Source organism: Ursus arctos, unplaced genomic scaffold, assembly GCF_023065955.2.
Source record: "Ursus arctos isolate Adak ecotype North America unplaced genomic scaffold, UrsArc2.0 scaffold_24, whole genome shotgun sequence".
Taxonomy (NCBI): Eukaryota; Metazoa; Chordata; class Mammalia; order Carnivora; family Ursidae; genus Ursus; species Ursus arctos.
The window spans coordinates 27378278-27406157 of record NW_026622919.1 but is presented as its reverse complement, the minus strand read 5'-3'; positions in this window follow the sequence as shown (position 1 = coordinate 27406157).

Here is a 27880-nt window from a genome sequence, read left to right as displayed (position 1 = left end):
TATTCTATTTCCGTTTGTATCCTAAATCAGTTTATTTTCCCATTGAATCTCTCTCACATTGGCTTGTTTCCTTGTTTTTGTTTGGTTGTTGTTGTTGTTGTTGTTGTTGTTGTTGTTGTTTAATTGTTAATGAAAATTTGGTTCCTGGACCTCATGGGAATTCCTGCAGCCTAAATAATGTTCTCATCCCTTTGCTTCTTCCAGGATCTATAATGTTGCTACTAAAGTGGGGGCCATTTTAGTGACCTTTGGGTTTCCCTAGTTTACTGGAGAAGAAAGAGTTTTAAATACAGTTCCTCCATTTTGCCGCTGACTTACTGCTCAGTCTTTGGATAACAGTATGTATTCTATAAATATTTTCCCTAACTTTTGCATGCTTTGCACTTGCTTCCTGCTTAGACCCCATTCCCCACCCCTTTCTGGAAGGAGAGTTAGTGATTTCCTTTACTTCCTACAAGCCATAATATGCAATTAAATTCTGCTTCCTATAGGGTCTAATCCCACGTTGGAAGTGAAAGAGCCTTTCAGAATGTTTCATCTACCATGCATTCAGAAGTGCAAAATTTTTTTTTTGAATTATTAACTTTTTAGAGAATCTGTTCATTACCAAGGTACACATTCAACCTCTGACTGTTTAGATTACATCCCTCTTTTTAAAATCTTAAGTCACAAGATTTTCACTTAAGTTTTAGACATAGAATTAGTTTTAAAAATGTTTTAGTTAGTATTTCAGTTTTGAGAACAGAGGATTTTTTTTTTTTAAAACCTTATTTATTGACACTGGAAGTTTTTTAAGAATTGTATTTCAATTAATTAGTTTTATATTGTCTTTGACTAGGGCAAGTTGATTTTTATTCTTAAGGCAATATGAACAGTTGTAGCTTTTTGCTCTTTATCATGTTAAAATTATTGAAACAGAAGAAAATTAGACTTTATGACTGGGTGTTATGTGTTAAAGGGCAATGGAGGAGTTAAATTAAATATCATATAAAATATAGGCTGCCTTTTCTTCACTTTAGTGCTCATAGATTTGCTGGTATAAAACTTCATGGAGATATATATTTTGTAGATTTTATACTTCCTTTTAAAAATCCTCTTGCCAAATCTGCAAGCATGTGTATAAGCTCTTACAAAGAACAGAATCCATGTGGACTGTATAAATTATAACATCTGATAATAGCCTGATATGTTGGCACCCTATCATTCTTTTATCTAATTCTACCTTTGAGGAAAGTCAAATATGTTGGGTGCTGAAATATTTGATCAAAGCTAAATTTGTTTTTCTGGCTCTGTGAAGCATGCAGCACTTAGACTGTAACTGTGGCTAAATATTTTTGCACTGAAATTTTTTAAAAGATGTATCCAAAATTCTTGAATTGAGTAAAATGCCCAGCTTTTTAGAAATTTTAGGCTCATTAAACTCTCAAAACTAGTGTGTTTTTTTTTTTCTTTTGGGGCACTTTTCAATCTTAACCCCATTACTGAATACATTTTGAGAGTGTCAGCAAATCATATCCTATCAGAATAACTAACATTTGTCTCTTACTGATATTAGAATTTTGAATCATGACATAAAATGTAGCTGCTTAAAATTTCCCTGTAGATAAAAATAATCAGGTAAGAATGTCTCAGTCACAAAGAAACCACACTGATTCATTATTTCATAAAATAAACATGGCCACAAACTGTTTCTAATAACTTTATAGTAGCATTCTTTTTGTCCACTCCAGGATATCCTGAAACAAAACAAAACAAAACAAAACAAAAACAAAATACCTTATTGTCTTAAAGTATCCCACACTTAAATGATACTTGAATTGAAAGCCCTAAAATATTTCTAAATTATTTTTTGTCTTAAGAAAGGTGAGAAGCGGGGCGCCTGGGTGGCACAGCGGTTAAGCGTCTGCCTTCGGCTTAGGGCGTGATCCTGACGTTATGGGATCGAGCCCCACATCAGGCTCCTCCGCTATGAGCCTGCTTCTTTCTCTCCCACTTCTCCTGCTTGTGTTCCATCTCTCGCTGGCTGTCTCTATCTCTGTCAAATAAAATAAAATAAAATATTAAAAAAAAAAAAAGGTGAGAAGCAATTTGGAATCATAAGAATCCCTAACAAATCCATAATAACTGAGAGAATGAATTATAAGAGATTATTTAAGACAGCTGATTAATTTTTTTCAAGATTCATAGTTGCTTAAACCACTTACAAATTACTAAGTTGAGGTTTTTGCCTTAGGTATTAGATTTCCATATGGAATATTTATTTGCCTATAAGTAATTTACATGCTAAAATTCTAAAAGACAGTATGCAAGGAAGTGGACATTCCCTATATCAATTGATTTATCCTATTAATTTTTGGGATAATATTTTTGTAATGAGAGGAAGAGCATGTGTATGTGTGTGTGTGTAAAATTTAGTACAGTCTTGGCCAAATAATTATGTATGCTGAAATAATGGCATTTGAATCAGTATGTTGTGTCATATCTCTGTTGGTGTCTTTTAATAATAATCCACCCCAGTGGCTGCAGATTGACAAGAGGTATTTCTGAAATCATTACAGTAGTATTTATTACGCCAAAGTAAAGGCATAAAAGTTGTATTGTATGATATATTATTATTGCCCTTTTGAAATTGAAAATCCAGAGATTTATTACAGAATTTATAGCTAAGAATTAAACCAGGTGATTCTCGGATTCTTATTCAATACAAAAATTAAAAGTTTTGGTCAGAATGAAGAGCCTTCTATTATGCAACAAATCAAGAAAATGATGCTGTGTATTTGACTACTCTGTGTTTCTTAAAAAGATTTTTAGTTTCTTATTGGTAGAATTTATTTCCACATGCTTTTGGTAAATGTACATTAGCATGTATGGCTATTTCATGTTCTTTTCTAGTGGGTAAAAGAAAAAAAAGAGGAACTTTTTTCTTTACTGTATGTTGTTTCTAGTTTGGTAATTAATAATAGGTAGAGTTTGCGGGTTTTGATTTACTAAGTCCTCTGATTATAGACTCCAGAATTCCATGCATTTCTACTCCTGCTCAGACAGAATGGCACTCAAATGCAGAGCCTGTCTCCTATTAGTAACCTCTGTGGGCTGGCATTTCTTACACTCCTATCAGGGTACAGAGAAAACAGAGTCTTCCCAGAATGAGAATTTTCAGTCTTGCTTCCTGTTGTCTCTTGTACTGGTGCCAATTTTCTGGAAGACTTATCAACAGCCTCAGTTAAGAACTGGGATGTTTTTCCTTGACTTCTTCAACATGATTTTCTGAATCTTTGGTGTTTTTCAGGTCCTTCCACTTCATCAAAATCATCAGTCTTGATCTTACCTGCTTTGTTCCTATATTACATTGTGTCTCTGTGTTTCCTTCATTCATACTCTTCCTCCTCATTTTTGTTTTTTGAAATAAAATACCTTGGGGTGTGTGACTAGCTCGGTCAGAGGAGCATGTGACTCTTGATCTCAGGGTTGTGAGTTCAAGGCCCATGTTGGGTGTAGAGATTCCTAAAAAAAAATAAAAATATAAACAAACTTAAAGAAAAAGAAACACCTAGATAAATTTGAGGTGTGATCTGGGACAACTGGTTTGGTGTGATCGAGGACGAATTGGTTTTACATATAAGGGATTTAACCTCTTTAGCATAAAATAATAGAATTGGACTAGTTTTTACTAGAATTTTACTTGGTTCTGTTCCTTAAGTTCTTCAAAAAATGTTGTCTTTTAATTTCCATTTCTTTTTGTAAGTATGTTGTTGTGTAGTTTGCAGTTAAGTGTGTGTACACACACACACACACACACATATGGTTGACGCACAATGACATGATGTTACATTAGTTTTAGGTGTACAACATACTGATTCCACAAGTCTATACCTTATTCTGTGCTCACCCCAAGTATAGCTACCGTCTGTCATCACACAATGCCACCACAATACCATTGACTACATTCCCTATGTTGTACCTTTTATCCCTGTTACTTACTCATTCCACAGCTGGAAGCCTGGACCTAACCACTGACCTTTACCCATTTGGTCCATCCCCCACCTGTACCCTCTGGCAACCATCAGTTTGTTCTCTATTTATGAGTCTGTTTCTACTTTTTGGTTTGCTTATTCATTTGTTTCGTTTTTTATATTCTGTATTTAAGTGAAATCACATGGTATTTGTGTTTCTCTGATTTATTTCATTTAGCATAACACCTGCTAGGTCCATCCATGTTGTTGCAAATGGCAAGATCTCATTCTTTTTTATAGCTAAGTTATATATATCTATCTTTTGGTATTTTGAGGAACCTCCATACTGTTTTCCACAGCAGCTGCAATAGTTTGCATTCCCACCAACAGTGCACGAGGGTTCCTTTTCCTCCACATCCTCGCCAACACTTGTACTTGTTTCCTGTGTTTTTAATTCTGACAGGTGTGAGGTAATAACTCGTGTGCCTTTGATTTGCATTTTCCTGATGATTAGTGATGTTGAACATCTTTTCATGTGTCTGTTGGCAATCTGTATGTCTTCTTTGGCAAAATGTCTATTCAGATCCTCTGTCCATTTTTTAATTGGATTATTTGGGTTTGGTTGGTTGGTTGGTTGGTTTTTTTGGTGTTGCATTAAAACATATTTTAAGTTCACATTTTTGAGCCTACCTGAGCAATTTCTTTGCAATATGGAATTCATTTAAATAAGCATTTTAGTAAATGGTCTTGCTTCAACCTAGAATACCTTTATTAGTTCTTTATACTTTTATAATTTTAACTTTAAAGTAGCTTTTCACTGACCTATTTTCTATTATGTTTAAGTTTTTTGAGCCATTGCACAAATGTATCTCTTCTTTCTGTCATCACAATCTGATATGAGCCACAATATTTAGAGGATTGAGTGCAATATTCATCTCTGAGTTTTTAAAGACATTTCATTGCTCGCTTATCTTGGAGAAAGACAGGGTAATAAGGGACGATCAGTGAATTGAGAGGAACTTGGTTTCTAGGTCTGAAGGAAGCTTTCCCTGATCCAATCGATCATAGGAATATGTGTACTACCTACTCCTCTGCTTACAAAGAGAGGATTGACCTCGATTCCCAGGAGAGGAACTGGTGTCCCAGAGAGGGTCTTGCATCATTTCCACGCATCACCTTTTCCTACGACCCATACCTCATTGGTTTCTACCATCCACTTCATGCACAACCTGATCTCCTACATCACTTGAATTTAATGACCTCCTCCCCTTGTCGTCTGGCCCAACAGTACCAGATCAAGGTCACTTACTTAACTAGGTTCACAATGATCCTGAAAAAGACCCGAGGTAAAACCTTCCAAATATGCAGCAGTCAATTATTTGTGGAAAGTCTTTCACATAATCAGGTAATACTTTTTCTTTTCAAACTTGTTTTTCTGTTAAAATAACCCATACAATTTCCCCAAAGGTCATCTGTTAGAAGCTCTCTTTAACAGCCATCATCAAACTCTGTCACAAGTAAGATGTTAAAAAAAAAAATTAGTTTAATATAAATGGCATGGAATAAGTCTCCCCCTTATAATGACAACACTATAATTACTAGCACATTCTCATTATTGAAAGTTGCTTAGTTTAGAACATTAGTCTCTTCTATTTGATCTGCCTGATGATGGTTAAATACAGTATGTTCATTAGCACTGCACAAAAGCTCTCTAATAACACTTAATATGTTTTCTAAGTAAACTCTAATTACAAATTCTCACAGTGTGTGAAATAGTCTACTTTTGCCAAAGCAGAGGAGATTTAAAAAAAAAAAATGTTTAGCATGATGAAAAGGAGACCTCTCTCAAAGCTCGCAGGGTACTTGATAACTTCAGTTCTATAATGGCCCGTGAACACAGCAGTATCTCTGTATGTACGGTACTGTTCACAGAGATGTCGTCGTTTATACATTTTACTAAAATACAGTACAATGCATATTTGAAACCTTCACACAGGATTAAAATACATCAAGTTTGTTTTAATATTAATCTAGCAAGGAGTATTGTCATTGTGAAAGATGAGTGGAACTGTGAAAGATGAGTGGAACTAAGACCTGTTTTAATGTTTTATGAAAACATTATTAAAAAATCCATCATTAGTTGCATTCTCCCTCAAGTCTCTAAGCTCAGTTAAAATACATTAAGCTTATTTTAAAATCAATAAAGTATCTTAAAAGGTTTTTTTCTTCCTGGCACAAAGCAAAAGTGGGATGTATTTATTTTAATCTCACTTAAGCACCAATGCCTAATCCATCATTTAGGCTCATGTACTCCCCCAAATATTATTTTGTTGAATAAATCAGCATTTCAAAGTGTATGTTTCAATTATTTCCTAGACGGAATAGGAAAATCTTGCTCAGTGCTACTTGGCTTTTTTGTATTGGTTTGTTTCTCAAGGGTGGCTATTTGTTTCCCTACCTGTTGTAATGATCCATTTGGACCCAAATTGAGTCAGACTGGAAAACCACACAACTCTAGAAATCTGTAGGGACACAGAAGGACAAATGTTCTATGGTTTCACTCATATAAAGTATCTAAATAGACAAAATCATAGAAACGGGAAGTAGAAAGAGCGTTGCCAAGGGCTGGGCAGAGGGAAGGAGAATTAGTGTTTAATGAGTATAGAGTTTCAGTTTTGCAAGATGGAAAAGTTCTAGAGATATGTTGCAAACAACGTGAAATACTTAATACTACTGAACTGTACACTTAAAAATGGTTAAGATGATAAATTTAATGTCATGTGCTGTTTACCTCAATTAGAGAAGAAAGGAAGGAAGGAGGGAGGGAGGGAGAAGTGAAAGAGGGAGGGAGAAGAGAAGGAGGGAGGGAGGGAAGGAAGGGGGGAGGGAGGGAGGGAGGAAGGAAGGGAGGAAGGGAGGGAAGAGCAAGCTGCAGAGAGTAACAACATCCTAACCATGGGAACTCTTTCTCATATTTTCTGCTTGTTGATTCTATTTTCATCTCATAGTCTACTCATTTATTCTTCCATCTACTCTTCATATTGTGTATCCACTCCGTAGTGTCTGTTTCCTTACGGCACCGACTTACTACAGTAATTCAAAGACCCATTTCTAGCCACTGTCCTCTCTCTGGAATTTTTAGCTATTGTTCTTAATTTCCTATTTTCTTCTGATTTGCCCTATATAATTACACAGAGAGAATATGGTAGTCTCAGTTCGTTCTTTTGAACTAGCGCACACCATATTTCGCTGGCTGTCTTACGGAATAACGATGCTTGGCAAACTCTGAGTCAGTAAACAGTATGCAGGTGAAATGATTTGAGCAGCCATTGCAAGGCTGTCCCCTACGCAGTGGGCAGCAACGTTTCTCTTAGATGTTGTAGCTGCAGTGGGCCTTATAACTGACAGATTGGGTTCACCTGCTTTTATGTCCTTACTCCTGGCCTTTCCCTTCTCAGTCGACTTCATTTGTTTTCATCTTGTTCTCACTATTTTTTTTTTTTATAACTCAGCACTTCCCACAAAAGATATATTTTTCCTCATCCATCAATTGTCCTCCTCCCTTTCACATATTTACAAACATTCACATAAAAGGTGTAATGTTGAGGTAAAAACCTGTGCATTGCTCACTTTTAGCACTATTTATTGTACTTAACCTGACACACACAGAATTCTTGGTAAATGTGTTTCAGGTATCTGTCCATTGCAAAGAAGAAAGTTATTGAACACAAATATAATTGATGAGGAGGGCCTATGTACAGGAGGATCATGTTTTCTCTTTAATGTCTAACAATTGTTGGGATGGTTTCTGGATTTATTTTACTCTTCATGGTAACTAAGAGCTGCCCATAAATAATATAGAGAATTTCTATTAAAAATTTCTATATTAAATTTCTGGATTTATTTTACTCTTCTTGGTAAATAAGAGCTACCCATAAATAATATAGAAAATTTCTACATTAAATTTCTATAAAAATTTCTATATTAAATTTCTATAAAAATACAGAAAGTTTGCTCTTTCTTGCACTAGGCTATTAACATAATAAATATGTCTGCCTGTAGCTTTAAGGTCCACTGTTGCCAATTCAGAGAAGTGAGAGATTTTTCTTGTTTTTTATCTTAAAGCCATTTAGCAGTCAATGACAATACTCTCTTGACTGCACTATATCGCTCAAGCAAAACGTAGCTGTTTTTTTTTCTTACTGAATCTGTAAGTCTTACATGAATGTAATCTTTTTAATTTATACAAGTGTTTTCAAAGTCTACTTGAGAGAAAACACTGTGAATTTCTAGTCCTCTTCTACCACAATGAGACATGTAAACGTGAATAAGTCATTTAACCTGTCTGTTCCCATTTATGTATTTATAAAATTAGTCTCTGAAAGATTTTCACTGTTGATCTTTCCAGCAAGTGGAGAGACAAAATCCTCTGAATATGGACTGCCCAACACCAGTTTTGCTTGCAAATTATGGGATCCCCATCCCACTTCATAAAATCCTCAACTTTCACTCTGGGTCAGAAGACTAGACACGTGTGAGATATGCCATCCAGAAGGACCTAAGAAAAAATTAAACTAAATTCCTTTTGCTCTTATAGTTGCGCACGTTAATGGTTATTGTTCAGACCTGTTCAGGAGACTACTGGTCTTCTTTGGACTTCAGTGTAAAAACACCTCTACCCAGAGGCGGGATGTCATTCTGCACTGATCCAGTCTGCTCTGACAGGCTCGAGGGTTGGTTTTCTATCCACCCAGTGGAGGATATAACTGCCTCTCTGAGCTTCATCTCCTGTTAGATACGAGTACCGACTTCCACCTGGCAGAGATGAGCCTTAACTTGGTTTATTTTTATAAGTGTTTAACACACTTTCGCTTTCAAGAGAAAATTTCTACTTGGTCCCCTAGACAAATAATGAAAACACCAAGCAGCATAATACAATATGTGCTTTGCTTACTAACAGTCCCTCAAAATTGAGTAAACGGAGCACATCTGGATGGGCTAAATGCATTTTTAAACTTCTATGATGACCTGTCATTCTAAATTCTGTATTTTAGTTGCTTTTGTCCATAGTATCCCCTGCTCAGTCTCCCTAAATGAGCTTCACTTTTCACAATGGTCTCAGAAGCAATTTCCCATGGTTTCTCACACACCCCCAAGCTCCAAACATTATTAAGATTTTTCCATATACATTATAAACCTCTCTACAGCATAACAGTGAATCATCATAATTTTGTTATGCCAAATCCGTAGGTGATAGAAACAATAAAAAAGAAACCAAGGAAGGACTCACACTACATTTTAGCAAATGATTTCTGACCAGTTTGACAGCTCTATAAAGTTTTAAGAAATGTCTTCATTCTCTTCTTCTCATATCCTTCACCATTGCTTTTTCATCTGATACAGTGAGTGAATATAGTGAAATACACCTGGATCCTCTACTCTCTTCCCATGTGTATCTTAACCCTATCAATTTATAAATACATAACAAGATTAAAGAGAACTTGGATACTAGGAACAGAGGATCCTGAATGATACCACACCCTAATATAACACCATTGTTTGCATTTTTGTGTTAGCTCCTTTGCAGACCTTATCTATATGAATAACTATTTTGCATTTATATGAATAGCCCAGTAACAAATAGAATGCTCATATGTTTACTTACAGCTTCTTTCCTGGATATAACATTATATGCATGTTTTAAATTATGTTATATTCATAATTGTCTTTTACAGTAAATTTTTAAAAAAAGGATTTTATTTACTTATTTGAGAGAGAGAAAGAGAGACCAGAGGCTCAGTCTCACGATCCTGAGATTGTGACCTAAGCCAAATCCAAGAGTCGGACGCTCAAGGCACTGAATCACCCAGGTGCCCCTTACAGTAACTTTTAATTTCTTTGATTATTACTTTGACACAATTCTAATGAACTGGTAGGCAAAACATATGATCTGTTACATGGCTTTAGAAATGCATAGCAAGTTTACTTTCCAAAAATTAAGAATTTTTATTGCCACTTGCTAAACTCTGTATGACAATACCTAGTTCATATATTCTCACCAGCACTGGGAACTGGATTTTGCATATTTAGTAAGAATAAGTTATATATCATTTAAATGCACATTTATTTCACCAAAACAAGTTTAATAGTTTACAGAAATCTTTTTAAAATTTATTATATACTGTTAGTGCTGAAAAGCTTTTTCTCTTCTTGCTTATTTAAGCATTTATTTCTTAATACTATTTGGCACAATCTTTTCTATAATAATTACATTAAACTGCCACATTCCCTGAAATACTTTTCCTAGACTCTGCTTTTTCAGTTGTGTCTGTTATCTTAGAACCATTTAATATTTTAAATAGTTGATTAGGACTATTTTAATCTTTAATCTTCAGTGATTCTTAGAAACATAGTTTCATTTTATTTTGCTTAGAACTTTTGTTAAATCTAAGATACTATAGGACCAATAGCAGAGTAGATGGAACTAGGAGTTGGTATATCAACATATGTTAATATCTAAGAAATGTGTTGAAGCTAATGACACAATTGAGTTCTTTTATTTTCTATTTTGAATTGCTACTTAATGATATCACTTCAGATATGGGTAACTGAGGGCATTATTACTTCCTTACTGCAATTCAGAAGTCATTTTTACAAACTGATATTTGCATAAGCTTATGCTAATTAAAATTATTGCTTTAAGCCAAAGGAGTCCTACCTAATAAATGCCATTGTTTGGTGGGACACAAACCACTCTCTTTGCAGTAGCCCATAGAGAAAACCTATGTCCGTGCAACAGCCTAAAGAAATCTATCCTATAGAATTCCCCCCACCCCCCAAAGCCAGGCTATATATCTTAAATATCTTATTTTACTATCAAAAATGGGTTTATTCGAGAATAGCAGAGAATTGCAGTTCGGGACATGCAAGCTATGGCAAAGCTACAGGCAAGTCTGGAGAACAAGGGAGAGGAATACTCTTTTTTAAAAAAAATCCTTACAGGAACACTCTTTTATAGAGGAAAGGAGAGGAATTGGGAAAGCCGGTTAGGATTAAAAAGTCCATTGTAGTAAACGGGGAGTTTGAAGTGCAGAGGATTTTCATTGGCTGAAAAGGAAACTGGAGCCCAAAAATGCAAAATTGTGTTTCCCAAATCATCATTGATGACCCCCTAAGGTGGGACATATGACCATAATATTCATATTACAACAGTAATAAAACACTTCTCCATACCCTCAAAATATACCCAGAAGGATAGATTTACCATGCAGGCTTCCCAGGAGCTACTTATAGGGTCACCCGTAATTTGAATGAGTTTATACAGGAAATATCAGGGATAGACTGGGCAACATTTAAGAAAATCTGTTGATCATATATATCCTGGGTATTAATGCATATTTCTTTCATTTGATTCACTTAATACCATTTTCATCAAACAAGTTTCTTTTTAATTACTGTCTAGAATGATATTAATTCATTGATGGTGGTGAACTGAGAATTTCTCCTTTAACTAAAAACTGATTCTCTCCTCATTTATACATAAACACATACACACCCTCCTGTGATTTTTTTTTTTCCCCTAATCTCTGTTTCTCCCTTTTCCAATGTCCTGATTCCTACTCCTCATCTATTCCCACTGTCACCCAGCCTCTGTACCCACCTGGTCCTTACACCACTTTCTTTCCTAGGAAGGGCCAGATTAGGAAATTCATCAGTTTGTGATTACAGTAAACTCATGGAAGCCTCTGTATTTTAGTCAGTTGGGGCTGTGACAACAGAATGCCATGGACTGGGTGGCTTAAACAACAAATATTTATTTCTCACAGTTCTGGAGGCTGGAAGTCCGAGACCAGAATGCCAGCCTTGGAATCTCCCACCTTCTGTTTCAAATAATGTTAGGTCCTGGGGAGAGTTCAGACCTCTCTTTTTTTTTGCACTGCCTCTACCCCTTGATCTGAATGTCCAAGCTCCCGCACTGGAGCTGTGTATGGAGACAGTGGCTTGCTCCCCTTAGAGTGATACCCGTGATTTATGACCAGAGCACTGGACTGGGACAATATCCTCTGGTTTCCTTGGCTTGCTTCTCCCAGTATGGGACCTCTGCTGTCTGAGTGAGCTGAGGCAAAGGCAGTCAAAGTCCCAAAATTCTTTGCCCACCTCTGATAGGGTCGACTTCTGCTCTACAAATGCGGGATGGGGGAAGGAAGGGAGCTTTCAATTTCTTGGCCATACTGGCCAGGAATTTAACCTCTGCAATTTGGAGCTGGAGGGTGAGGGATAAAAAATGCTGATAGACTGCCCTTACCAGTGAAATAGTCTATCTCTTGCCTGGGGGTTGAGGGAAAGGGGAACCATTTTTCTTGGCCATACCTGGCTACATTAGAGCTTCTGTTATCATGGCGTGTTGAGGACAGATTAGGGAGAGAACAGATATCACTGACTCTCAGTCTTCTTACTGAGATATGGAATTTCTTGAATATATGTTTCTTCCTTTGATGTATACCCTCAGAAACATTTCCAGAGACTTTAGTTTAAAAACAGAACAAAACAAGTTTTACCAATTATGGCCGTTTCCTGGGCAGTGAGTCCATGAAACTCCTCATGCCACCATTCTGTAAGTTACACCTCTTTTCTTCCCCAGCAACACCAAAATCCTGAAGTTGTGTGTTCATTCACTCTATGTTTTATAATTTATCACATAGGTTAGGAGTGGCAGCGTATGATGTCTGCTCTGTAATTCAGTCCTGCTGCAGGAATCGGTTTGTGTTTTCAGATATGTCAGGTATGTCAGGTTGCTAAGGCTGGGGTTGATGCCAGCACCTTTGAATTAGCTAAATTTCTTGGGAAGTCCTTAGAATATTAAAGCTGGGAAGGATGCTAAACATTAATTAATTTGACTGGTTGATTCTTATAGCTACAAGGTATGAGAGTTTTAGTGACTTGGGATTAAAAGCTAGGTCTCTGAATTCCCATTCCATCCTGTGCCCTATCTCCCATATTTTCTGTCAGGCTTTTCTCATCCTTTCAATAATGTTACAAAGCTGAGGAAAAACTATGACTTAAATACTTAAATAATTCCTTAACTCATTTGCCCTCCCTTCAATACCTAACATGTATCTTCAATTCAGTAGTTCTCAATCCATCTTGGTCAATTTGCTAAAACTCCAAAAGTCCCCAGGATAAATTATTGCGTGCTGATTCTTGAAACTTCCACATAGACACGTTATCTGCAATTAGTTTTGGTTTTACAGGATTAAATGCCACAGATAGAATTTGATAAGAATATTACCTAATTTAAAGATGAAATATGAGAGGCATCAAAGATGGCAGTGGAGTAGGAGGACGCGAGGCTCATCTCGTCCCACATTCACAGCTACATAACTACCAGATTATCCTGAACACCCCAGAAATTGGCCAGAAGGCTGACAGAACAAGCTCCACAACTAAAGGGATAGAAGAGGCCATATAGAAGAAAGAAGGAAGTGCGGAGATGTGGCTTAAGGGAGAAATGGATTGTAGGTGCTGTGGAGGGGAGGGAGCCATGGTCATGGAGAAGGGTGAGAGAGAAAGAAGCATGCAGGGGAATGCACAAAGAGAACATTTACCCAAAGCCATTGGCTTGGAAAATGAGAAGGGCTGAATTTCATGAGTTCTTCCAACCAATAGTGCTTAAAGCTTGGAGTTTTGAGGGTCGGCGGCTTTGCTGGGGTGGAGCCCGGAGAGCACTGCCCTGCTCCTGAAGAGAGAGGGCAGGCAAGGAGCCCAGGGCAGACAGCATGGAAGTGGTGAGCTTGGGCACACAGTGGAGAGACTGTTCACTCCTCTTGGAGGGTGTCTCTGGGAAGTGCCTCCCCAGGAACAGGGGAGCTGGAGGGCACTCTTTCCCTCCCCACACCCCTCCGCATGAATGCAGAGCCATCAGTGGGAGGGAGCTCAGTGCCAACACTGGTTGACTCTCTTGCCTATGTCAAGCTCCACCTCACTATGCTTTGGCAGGACTGCCCTTCTTGGTCTGGCTTGCCTCGAACCCAGCATGGGGGGGGGGGCTCCCCCAAGGGACCAGCACAGGGCCCTGCCCACACCATGTCTCTAAAGCCTGGAGTTTTAAAGGTCAGCAGATTTGGCTGGGATAGAACCAGGAGGGCATTGCACTGCTCCTGGAGAGAAGGCAGGCCAACAACCCGGGGGGCAGACAATGTGGAAACAGCCATCTGAAAACTGTCTGGGTACAAGGAGGAGATTATTCACTATGCTAGGTGTGCTTCCCTGGGAGGCAGTGTTCACAGAGACACGTACCTCTCCAGGAACAAAAGAGTTGGCTGGCAACATTTCCCTCCCCTGCGCCTCAGCATAAACACAGAGCCACCTGAAGGAGGCAGCTCAGGGTGGACGCTAGCTGCCTAACTTGCTTACCAAGCCTCATCCCCCAGCTCTCTGGCAAGACTGCCATTCTCTGTCAATCTTGCCTGAGTCCCAGGATGGTGGGCTCCTCCCCCAGAAGACCAGCACAAACCCCTGCCCACACCATGCCTCTCAACCAGAGAAATTACAGGGCCTCAGTTCCGGTGCAGTTTGGTGTCAGGTCTCATTTCACAAGCAGACCAGAGCATACCCAGTTAAAACTCACCACATTCAGTCCAGGGACCAAACACTGACCATAGCAAGCAGGGAGAGCCTCTGCAGATGACTGACCTGAGGGATAGAACAGCCAAACACAACAGCAGGGTGCATGCAGCACACACTGGAGATACTCCCTGAAGTGCCAGGCCCTGGGCACTACATGACTTCTTCTTCATAGGGCCTTTACTTTCAGGAGCAGGAGACATAACTGGCTTTTCTAACACACAAAAGAAGGCAGAGATGTAGACAAAATGCCAATATGGAGGAATTTATCCCAAATGAAAGAAAAAGATAAGGTCATAGCCAGAGATCAAGCAAAACAGATAAAAGTAACATGTGTGATCAAAAATGTAAAGATAATCATAAGGATACTTACTGGGCTTGAGAAACAAATAGAAGACATCAGTGAGACCCTTACAACAGAGATAAAAAAAAAATCAGAAATGAAGAATACAATAATTGAGATCAGAAACAGGCTTGGTGCAATGAACAGCAGGCAGGAAGAAACAGAACACTTCTTCTAGTGACCTAGAAGACAAAATAATGGAATATAATGAAGCTGAACAAAAGACAGAAAGAAGAATTATCCAACACAAGAATAGACTTAGGGAACTCAATGACTCTATGAAATACCATTCATATTATAGGAATCGCAGAAGGAGAAAAGATAGAAAAAGGGGCAGAAAATTTATTTCAAGAAATAATAGCAGAAAACTTCCTTACTCTGGAGAAGGAATCAGACATCCAGATCCAGAAGGCACAGAAAACTCTCATAAAAATCAACAAAAGCAGGCCAACACCAAGACATACTGTAAATTAAATTTGCAAAATATAGTTAAAAATCTCAAAAGCAGCAAGACAAAAGAAGTCCTTAACTTATAAGAGAAAACCCTTTAGGCTAGCTGGAGATTTCTCAACAGAAATTTGGCAAGCCAGAAGAGAATGGCATGATATATTCAAAGTGCTGAATGGGAAAGATCTACAGCCAGGAATACTCTATCCAGCAAGGTTATCATTCAGAATAGAAAGTGAGATAAAGAGTTTCCCAGACAAACAAAAATCAAAAGAGTTCATGACCACTAAACCAGCCCTGCAAGAAATATTATTAAAGGGTACTCTTTGAGTGCAAAGGAGAGACCAAAAGTGACAAAGAAAAGAAAGTATCGGAGAAAATCTCCAGAAATAATGACAAAATAAGTAATAAAATGGCAATAAATACATATCTATCAATAATTTCTTTGAATGTTAATGGATTAAATGCTCCCATCAAAAGACATAGGGTGTCAGAATGGATGAGTCTCCTGCAGGAGACCATTTACACATGAAGACACCTGCAGATTGAAAGTGAGGGGGGTGGACAAACATTTATCATGCAAAGAGATGTCAAAAGAAAGTCAGAGTGACTATATTTATGTTGGACAAACTAAACTTTTTTATTCTTGTATTGTTTTTATCCTTCTTCGGTATCAGGGTAATATGGGCCTCATGGAAGGATGTTGAATGTGTTCATTTCCATTTTTTGTAAGATTTTGATAAAGGTTATCATTAATTATTATTTTTTTAATATGTGGTAGAATTTAACAACGAAACCATGCAATCTTGGGGTTTTCTGTGCAGGGAGATTTTTGATTTGTAATTCAACTTTCACTGGCTTCCTATTTCTTGGATTTAAAATTCATGATTTAATTGTAGTTAATTACGAGTTTTTAGGAATTATCTGGTTTTTTTCCTTAGTTATTTGATTTGTTAGCATATAATTGTTGTAATATGTTATCACACTGTGTTTTCTCTTTTACTGTTTTCCATCTCATTTTGGTTTTTGAGACTTCTCTCTCTTTTTTTTTCTTAGTTAATGTAGCTAAAGCATTGCCGGTTTGGTTTATCTTTTTGAAAAAACTGGTCATTACTTTCAATGTTATGTTATTATTTATTCTGATCTCTATTTTATTTATTTCTGATTTTCTTTGTTATTTCCTTTTTCTACTAAATTTCAGCTAAGTTTTTCCTTTTTCTAGTTCTTTGTGGTGTATGTTAAGTTGCTTATTTGAACTTTTTTTTTCTTAATACAAGGATTTATAGCATAAATCTCACCATAACATCTGCTTTTGCTGCATCCCATGGGTTTTGGAGTATTGTGCTTTCTTTTTCTTTTGTTTTGAGACATATTCTGATTTGCTGTTTGATTTCCTATTTGACCCATTGCTTATGCAGTAGTGTGTTGTTTAATATTTACATATTAAATATTTAATATTTACATTGTAGATTTTCCAGCTTTGTTTTATTGTTACTCTTTAGTTCTGTAAGCATTGTGGTTGGAAAATATACTTGATACAATTTCAGTCTTCTTAAATTTGTAGTATTTGTTATGTCACTTTGTATATGATTTAACCAGGGGAGTCTTCTGTGCGTACTTGAAGAAAATATATATTCTATTTTTCTTGGATGGAATGTTTTATATATACATATCTTTTAAAACCATGTATTCTGAAGTATGCTTCAGGTTAAAAATGTTCCTGTTGGAAAAAAAATAACTTTAACTGAGGGTACTTGTTTAAATTAAAGTATAACAGACAGGAGGTAGGTGGGGGGATGGGTGAAAGAGGTGAAAGGGATTAAGAGTACACTTATGATGAGCACTGAGTAATGAGGTAGAGAATTGTTGAGTCACTATACTATACACCTGAAACTAATGTAACACTGTAGGTTAACTATACTGGAATTAACATAAAAACTTAATTTAAAAAAGGAGGTATAAACTTATACGTTGTTATTTTTCTCGAATATTGTCAAAGTGTTGATAGATATTTTTGTGGGGGGAGCTACTCAACTTATGGAAGCAAAGGATATAGGCAATGAAAAGACAAAACTTTTTGTCAAACTAGATGACTGGGTAGTAATTGCCTAACCAAATTTTAAGAATGAATCCCTATAGTGGGACACTAAAACAGACTTGGTAAATATTTCAGGGGATTTCTAGTAACAGTTGCTCCCATACTCTGGGTATATATTGTGTGTAAATCTAATTTATGTTTTCCAAGGGGCATGAGAAGTAATATCAAACTGACGTTTAACTATTATAAAGTAAAATAAAATATTCTCAGTTATTAAAGAATTAATTATGTGAATTCAAAAGGAATTGAGAAAGAAATGTTATATAATCCTTTGTGTCTGAAGGTCAGTACGGAGATACTGAAGGTTTTCAGTAGGTAGGATAAAACAACACTCTAAAACATAACTAACTCTTTGGTTTATCTTACAAAAATTACATAACCATTATTTTTAGTGTATTTTTAGTGTAAAATATACTATTTTAGTATACATATATATGAGAAAAATAGCTGCAAGGTAATTGTCTTGAAGTTGAAAAATGTTATCATTTAAAAATTTAAATCATTTTTATTTTGATTCAAATCTGTAAGAGAATATAATTAAGCATCCCCTCCACTCCTTCAATGTGTAAGGCTGGAAACAATGATAATAATATACTACAGAGGTCAGACATCTGCACTGAAATTATTCTGGTGTGGTAAGATTATACTCACAGGTATTAAATATTTGCCTAAAAGCAATTCCTGCTATTGATATTTAGGGGAACAAGGAGTATTGGCACAGAAATGATTATTATTAAAAGTGAATTCTTTGAGTAAAGTCACTCCCTTCCTTGTCATATCTGAAATAAAGGTAAAGTCTTTTTCCATCATTTTGAAACGCTATGTGATGATCTGGTTTCTGCTTGACTTGATTTTCTCTAGCGCCTATCTCCCTCTCCCTGATGATGCACCTGATTCCACAGTGTTCTTTCTGTTACTCTAATAGTTCCTTAGAATCTTTATGCTATCTGGAATGTTCTTCCCCCAGTCATTGCAGAGCTAACTCATGTTATCACTCAGACCTTGGTCAAAATGAAGTATTCACCACTATGTCATCTTTACCAACCGGCAATTGTTAAGATTATTTATTTGGTTGTTTAGTTTATTGTCTGTCTCTGCCCCCACTGACCTGTCCACTAGAATACAAACTTTTTTGAGAAGAGGAGCTTTTTTTCATTCATATTCTTTCTCTAAAATCACAAAAATATGCCTACCATATAAGAGACTTAATAAATGTTTATTATAACAATGTATCAATATAACTTGATGCTAGAAAGCACACAGATGAAGTCCAGCAGAAAATCTCAGAGATTATCAGCCATAAAACATTAGAGCTGGAAGGGTTCTTAGAGATCACAGTCTTGGTCCTACAAATGAGCCTGACAGTTTAGACACATACCTGATGTCCCACATGCAATGGGTCAGAGAACCAAGTATATTGTCATACCAAACTTCTTCCCTGCTCATCCATCCAAACCACAAAACTACTGAGTTTCTGCTTTGTAGAAATACTATACTGAGTTCCCCTCATCAGAAGAGTAGACGAGAACTTAGATTGGTGGACTGATTATTTTGTTTTGCAAATAATTTTACTATGAGGAAAAAGTAAGGTTTAGAAATTAATAAAAGGGAAAGGTTAATATTGTATTAAGGGAAACATTAAAAAAAATTGTGGTCACTGTGCTGAAGAAGAAGGGATAGAATATAACAGAGTCCTTGGAAATGAAGTAGAATAAATTCCTTGGAATTGGTAGAAGACTGCAGGAAGCCATGTTAACCAAAGCTGATGTAGGCATTTTGGGTAGAGGATAAATTTGGACAGGTTGTTGATAATCAGATGATGGGACACTTGAGAAGTGCTAACATGCTTAACGTGTATTCAGATGATAACATAATGGGGAAAAAAGACATGATTAATTTAAAAAGGAAAAATGCACTCATCTTTGACCCCCTTCTATTCCAATACCTCTCAAAGTGGCTGTGGCGCTCTGCAGAACACCTATGGATGTTTTACCAATAAATACCCATCCCTGCACCAGTGGGTGTGGGAATACTTTTTTTTAAGCTTCCCCAAGCAGATTCTAATAGCTCTTGCCTTTTTCCTCCATAATGAAAATGTCTGCTCTTTCAAGTGTATTTTCCTTTAAACAAATGATGTAACGTTTTATGAACTGGATTTATATTCCCAAAATGACCCCCACCCTAAAGCTATTTGATTACTAGCTGTGGGTAGGATATTATAAATAAAATATTTAAATAATAAATTAACCCAAAGATACAAGTTTGTAAAACCTTCTTGATTTTTAAAAACAATTACTAGAAAAAAATAAATTTAAAAAATTAAAACATAATTATTAACATCAATGTCTAAAAAACTCATATGTAATTTTAAAGTGACTGAAGGTCATTACCAGTTGTGCACTTGTAGGAAAAAAGCTTCACAATTTGTATTTCTATATTTGTAACGAATAATATTTAAAGGATGAAAATAGCATACGTAAGATGAAAAAATTCTACTTCTTGTCCTTAACTCCTTAATTCTTTCCATTGGTCCTATAGTTTGTAGTTTTCTCTCCAAAGATAAATATTGGTAATGATCTTTTATCTGAATACATAAAGATATTATTCACAGATACTGTGAGTTATCCCCATATTTCATGAAAATCCACATATTACAAATGGTTTTCTCCTGAACATTGAAGGCTTGCTGCTTTATGAGTTTCTCACATAGATGCTGTTTTATGGTATATTTATAGTGTGATTTAGAGATTATAAGAGGAAATTTGCAGCACTGAAATTTGTTCAAAGAGAAAGAACAGGAACTATTGATCTGCTTTTGGATATCAGGTTCTACAAAACCCAGGTATCACAATGTTTTCCTCTTTTTACACCTCTATCATCTTGTCTCAGAAAGAGAGAGAGAGAGAGAGATAAAGGCACTATTGGTTATTAGTTGCTGCATACAAAAAAGTTTATTCCAAAATTAAATAGCTTAAAACACAATTTATTTGCTCATGAATCTGCACTATTGGCAAGACTCAGTCTGGATGGTTTGTGATGTTGACTGGGGGAGATTTGACTTGGAGTATCCGAGAAGCTTCCATTCATCTGTTTTCTATCTCTGTTGGGGTGGCTGGAATGTCTAGGAGTTGTTCCTCCATGACCCCTCACTTCTCTGTGCCTTTCTCTCCATCACAGTAGTTGAACAACTTACACGATGTCAGCTGAGGGCACCAGGAGAGCAAAAGTGGACGCAATTGCACCTCCTAAGTTTATTATCGCTTCTGCCACACTCGATAGCTCAAAGCAGGTCGTGAGGCTAGCTCAGGGCAGGACAGGAATAAATAGACTCTATTCCTCCATAGAGGAAGGAATATATATGTTCAGGGATGCAAGGCACCTTGCTGCCTATCTTTGCAAACCACCTAAGAGAGAAGAATGAAAGACAAAGACAAACAAAACAAAATCTTGCAAAAATGTTGCTTCTCCTGCAATGTTATCCTAGTTAATATCTCCTCTATCATTTAAGTCATTCAGTATGGGAGTCAAATTACTCCTGCCTCTCCATCTTTCCTATTATACCAAATCTTAAGTACACCTCCCTAATTCTGTTCACATGCTCCCCTTCCCTGCCTTCTTCTCTACGCTAAGCATGGCCCAGCCATCATCTTTCTTCTGGATTATTGAACTAGTTTTTATCTGTCCCTCCTCCTTCCTTTGCTACATCCTTCACACTATTACGGAGTCATCTTTTTCAAAACACAAAATGTCACGTTACTTCCCTCCTTTAAAGCCTTGAATAGTTCCATCTTGCATAAACCATGAAATCTAAATTTCTTATCATTTCATATAAGGCGATCTCTAATCTGTCTCTTGGCTGCTATCAATCTTTGGTCCCAGCTATTTCCTTACAAATATACAACTTACACTCTTATCATCCTGATCTATTCACAGTTCCCCAAATGCACCATACTCATGTTTTATCTCTTTTTACACACACTTCCCTCTCCCTGGAAAGTTATTCCCCTTCATTTATTTGAAAATACCTCACTTTGTAAGATTCAGCCTAAGGATTTCCTGTTCTCTAGAGCTATCTCTGACATATCCAAGCAGAGATGATAAGCTTTGCATCTGAACTGTTTCTGTACCAGGTATTTCTAGCACGTAACCTATTGGTTTACACATGGTAGGCCTCAGGTAGCATTCAACAAATTAATAAATGTGAACAGAGAAATCCAACACTGTATGACGTGAGTGACTATACACTGTACTCTTCCCAGGAAGAACAGATCCACACTGCAAAGGAAACTGAGACCTGAGACTAGACCTGTCTATATATGGAAGTTAACAAAACTGGGAAGAAACCATGATTTCAGAACCCATGATATATTCAGTTACGGTTTTTTATGATACAGGATTATAAAATGGTGCTGCAGTTGAATGACTTTTACTACACATTCAGACTCTTCTGGAGGTAACAAAGCAAGATGACAGCAGAAACTGATCACTGCAAAAGCTAATAGCAAGTCAAGAGTACAGGGCTTAATGGTTGTAATGATTTTAGCCACCACTGGCAAATTTGCAAAACCTATTACATCTATGTGTTACTGAGACTAAAGATGGAATTCCCATTGCAATGTAATATCCATTCTGAACGCATGCATTTAAAAAATATGATGATGGAAAGTAGCAATCAAATATTAGATTGTAAAAATGCATTCCATGAAAACAAGAAGTTTTCCCATATCAAAGTGCATAAACCTCACTAAATCTTGAAATACTAGTGACAAAAACCAACAGGGATATTTAAAAATAAGTCCAAATCACCAAGCAATATGTTGGCCTAAAGTAGTGGAATCTGCCTTTGCTGGCAGTCACAGTGGCTTTATTTCTAATCTAAGATGAACTTTTCATGTTGCCTGGGGTCAATTGAGTCTAGACATGCTCTGGATATGAAGAAATCTGAACCCTGTGGATCCTGAAAATTTTAAGGTTTTGCTGAAATACATGTGCTGTGTAAAACATTCTCTCATGGTGTCCCAGGAGCTGCTTTATAGTACACACATAAAGAGAAGGTATTGGTTTTGTGGGATAGGAAGTGAAGAACTATTTCTTAAATGACTAGTGTCTGCCAGGAACTACACTTGGCATTTCTGCTAACACAATTTTTTAAGAACTTGCAATAATTGCATGAGATTATTGACACTAACTCTAGTTTATAGATAAGGAAATAGAAACCCAGAAAGGTTAAAAAAAAAAAAAGTCTTGTGCAAGATCACGTGTTAGTTAAATGCAGACAGAGGTGGGAATTGATGTCATCTGTTCATGCTCCTTTAAGTTGGGTCTTAAACGAAATCCATCTAGGATTGAAACACACCACTGTAGCATTTGCAGAATTACAGCCCAGACTTTTGAAGTATAGAAAGGAAAAGTTGGATGGTAGTTTCTTAATAGTTATGGGGGAAAAAATGTTTCAAAGAAATAATGATCAATTATTAAGACAGAAAATTATCAGTTTCAGTTGGTTGGTACCAAAAACCCTAATGGGCAAGTTATTATTTTTGTCTCCTGGATGACTAAAATGAAGCTATGGAGATGAAGTTCTGGATCAATTAGAACAGGCAAACGAAGGCGACAAAAGCTAATTCCTCAATTACACTGGCTTCTTTTCTTCTGCTTTGCCTTGTCTTCAGGACCTAGGCTGACACAGGAACACTATCTGAGAGAGAGGGAATGAGGGAATAGTGCAAGCACAAGTGGGCCAGTAAGCTTTTGCCCCAAAGTGACGTGACCCAGAGGACTCACATTTCATTAGCTGAATCTCATTGGCCAAACCCAGTCTCAGTGGGGAAGGGAAATATAGCCCTCTCTCTCTCTACACAGAGAGAAGTGGAAATGAGTGATCAGAAATACAGTCTCCCGTAACTATCACTACCTAATTTCACATCATGTCCATGAGTGAGCTGGATCTAAACTGAGGCCATTCAACTTTAGAGCGAATTCTTCTTAACATCTACATGTTCTCTCATGTAATAACGGCTAGCACTCTATTTGTCAAGCACTCTGCTAAACACATTATGTGGATTCTCTCAGTGAAATCCTTATCAATTCAATGAAGATAGTTTTTTCAGCATCATTATTTTTTCAAATGAAATTCTGCTTTCAAGGCTTGAAGGGATAACTATCGTACCAAATTTGTATTGCTAATGCATGGTATCTTACAACAGAATCACTTTCTTAATGAATACCGAAGTGAAAAGCGGTGGGACGTAAAAATCTACGAGATATAGCTTAATACCTGCATCTTACAGTGAAATTAGAATATATATTTTGAAAAGCAACATGATGTGATGGTGTGCTGATATATAAGCATGACTACACACTCAGTAGGATAACATGTAGAAATTGTAAGAGAATAATTCACTGTCTTTAAAAATCTGTCTACTTAAAGTTCCGTGTAGTCGCATTGCCTTACCTAAGGTCCTACTCTAAGCCTCTAGCCCCAATATATTTTTGTAATATTAAGACATTCATCAGCTCTAAGTCATCACCCAACAGTCAGCTGTCATAACATGGCATGTCTTTCATGTAATTAAACCTTGGCTTTTCATCTTGAGTTCTTTCGGTTTTTGAGTTTGTTGACTTGCATCCTGCTAAATTATTTTAACACGACACACTCAGCCCCAAGCCTTTTACAGCTCTATCCTTCTTTTTGGGTATGTAGTGCTTGCTAGTTATAATTTTATTTTGTTAAAAATTATGCTAATTTATAAGTAATTATTTATAAAAATTATAATAATTTTGTTTTAAAAGCCACAGCTATTGTATATTATATTATGTACAGCAAACACAACAGGCAGTGAACAATTATATATTGCTTATTGTGTATCAAATACTGTTTTAAACACAATATAACATACCTCATTTCATTCTCCCAAAGACCTCATAAGATATGTGTCATTATAGCCCCAATTCATAAATGAGAAAGTAAAGGCAAGGAGTCACAGGGCTGGTAAATGATGGAGCTTGAAATTAGAAGCAGTCTACCTTTGAAGTTTGCAAATTTGACTTCTATGCTGAACTGCCTGCAGAATTTGGTAAATCCTCTTCCTTGTCTTGAGGATGACTGTCTTCTTGCTAATAAATCAATTTTCATACATCAAGGAGACAATGTAAGAAAAAAAAAGAAAATGGAAAAAGTCTATATGCACCATAGTGTTATTTAACATATTAATTAGTTGTATTATATTTGAAAGCATTGTCAAATAAATGTAAAATTTCAAGTAATTAATATGTCCAGTCTATGTAATCACATTACCTTCAAAAATGTTAGTATCAAAATTGTACTCACTAAAAATACTTACGCTTTATTATCCAATATGTATTTTATTAATAGCCAACTTGTGCCAAGCATTAGTAATATATCGAACAAGATAGACAAGAAACATGCACTCTTGCACTACATTCTGGTTAGAAAGACAGTAAAGAGAAACAACAGAAAAGTAATCAAATTAAGTAATCAGACGTTATTACTATGATAGATAAAGAACAGGGTCCAAACTTGCATTACCACATTAAATAAATGCTTATAAATTACACATATATGCACTGAACTGAAAGAATTCATAATAAAAAATTTAGCTTTTGCTTTTGGATTGTGGCATAGTGCTGGATTTATTTCACCTTTAAATTTTCTTTAATGTGGTTAATTAGGGAAAGACAAACACCCCAATTGAAAAATAGGCAAAGGAAATGAAAAGCTAGTTCACAAAGAATAAATTTAAATCACCAATTAACAAGAATAAATATTACTTCTTCAGGGAAAATTGCACTCACTCCCTGATTAGGTTAAGTCACTAACCTATACATTTTCCTAACACTGTGCAACACTTATTATTATTTGTAATTACAAAGCCATTTTTGTGCCATTTTTATTTTTGTTGTTTTTTGCTACCCTACATTATAAGTTTCTGGAAAGCAGGGACTATACCTGTTGGTTCTCCATTGTATCTTAAGTTTCTAGACAATAACAGGTACATAGTAGGCAATCTGCAAATATTTGATGAATAAATCAATTAAGTAGTAGCATGTAAATTAAGTTAATGAATTCAAGTTAATGCAATATATCACGTTTTCTTGTCAGTCAAGAAGAGTTAAAAATTATAAGAATCATGGGGCACCTTGGTGGGTCAGTAGGTTAAGCTTCCGGCTCTGGATTTCTGCTCAGATCATGATTTCAGTGTTGTGAGATTGAGCCCTGGTCTGGCTCCATGCTCAGCGGGGAGTCTTGAGATTCTCTCTCCCTCTTCCCCGCCCCCCCCCTCCGCTCTCCCTCACTCTCTCTCTAAAATAAATAAATCTTTTAAAAAATTATAATAATCAGTATTGGTTTCTCATTATTCACATGAGAATAAATTGATAAAATACTTTCTGAAGGAAAATTAGCAGAATGTTTCAAGAGCCCTTAAAAAAGTTCTCCTTCAAGTCTGCAATCTCCTCCATATGAAATCATGCCAAAGAAAGCAAAAAATTTGTGCCCAAAGTTCATATATAAGACTTTAATAACAATGCTTATAATAGATAGACATTTCTTTATAAATTTGCATATGACATTTGTTTTTTTCTTCATGGCCTTTATGGACTGATTTTCTCTCCTCAAAAGTCATACGCTGAAGTCCTAGTCCCCAGTATACCTTATAAAGTGACTATATTTGGAGATTGGTCCTTTAAAGAGATAATTTTATTTATTTATATATTTATTTATTTATTTATTTATTTAGATTTTATTTATTTATTTGACAGAGAGAGACAGCCAGCGAGAGAGGGAATACAGGCAGGGGGAGTGGGAGAGGAAGAAGCAGGCTCTCAGCAGAGAAGCTTGATGAGGGGCTCGATCCCAGAATGCCGGGATCACGCCCTGAGCCGAAGGCAGACGCTTAACGACTGAGCCATCCAGGCGCACCTTAAAGAGAGAATTTCAAATGAGATCATTAGAGTGAGGTCCTAATCCAATAGGATTGGTGCATTTATAAGAAGAAAAGAGACACTCTGGATGCATTCACAGAGAAAAGGCCATGTGGGGGCACAGCAAGAAGATTGTCGTTTGTAAGCCAAGGAGAGAGGCCACAGAGAAACTACACCTGCCAGCACATTGATTTGGACTTCTAGTCTCTAGAACTGTAAGAAAATAAATTTGTATTGTTTAAGCCACCCTGTCTATAGTATTTTGCTATGACAGCCCTAGCAAATCAATACAATTACTTTTAAGCAGATATATTTAATATGTTTATCATTTTGTTATTTTAGCATTAGTAAAAATAAAGTCTAGTAGAGAAAATAAGAGCCAGTATAAGTCCTCTCAAAGAAGTATGGGTACACTTCCAAGGGAATGCAGAGTTATGGGAATTCAGCGTGGGTAAGTCGGGGAGACTGCACAGAAAAAAATGTAGGTGGGATCTTGAAGATTGGGTAGAATAAGGATCTACAACTGATGGAGAGATAGACCAGGAGGTAGTGGGAATAATTTTTTAAGTAGCAAGACCAAATGAGTATATATGCTATGGCCAGAAAGCATGGGGCACGGAGTGGAAACACTGAAATTTCAGATTGGCTGGAGCATAGGATGAGGAAAGAGGAAGAGAGTCAAACTTTTGGAAAGGAAATTTGAGGATGTGGTTTGGACTTGACCCAATGCAGACAAGACCAACAGAGAGAAATTATCTTTCCATGGTCAAATCTGATCTTCAAATATACACTTTGGTAGAAGATTCTAAGTTTGGGTGGAAGAAAGAGACTCAAGTTAAAATAACAACTTGATAGCTAATAAAATATTTCAGCCCAAAAGTTAATGAGTAACTAAATTAGTGTTATCGCAGACTGATAAGAGAGGTGCTAGGGACAGAAGGGTAGCTCTTGGCCTGTGATTGAGTATAGGCAGGTAGAGAAAGTGAAGCCAGGATGTCTAGCCTGTGCTTAGGGGAGGCTTGTATGAAGCACCCGTCCTGTATGTACCATACATCTGCAAACTTGTGGTACTTAATTAGTTTAGACCTTTTGCAAGGAAACTGCTAGCCCATTTATCAACATTGGACTTAATAATTCTGAAGCTATATAGGGAGAAACTCTAGACAGCTGGGTGACACCTCTGAAAGGAAGAGCTAGATCTCCTGCAAATTTTTAGGGATGAGAAGAAAGAGATTGCTGGGCTCTCAAAGATACAGGATGGTTATGCCCTAAAGGCAAATCAGAGATTAACTGAGCTTTATTGAAACTTCACCCCATCCCTGGTCTAGATTAATTATTTTAAGAGTAGAGGAAAGAAGGAAGCCAGTACGGTTTTGTTTTGCATGCTATCTGGCATACAATGGGTAAAAAAATCACTAGACTTGGGAAAGGCAAGAATATGTAATCAATAATTGAGAGAAAAGGCAAATAGAT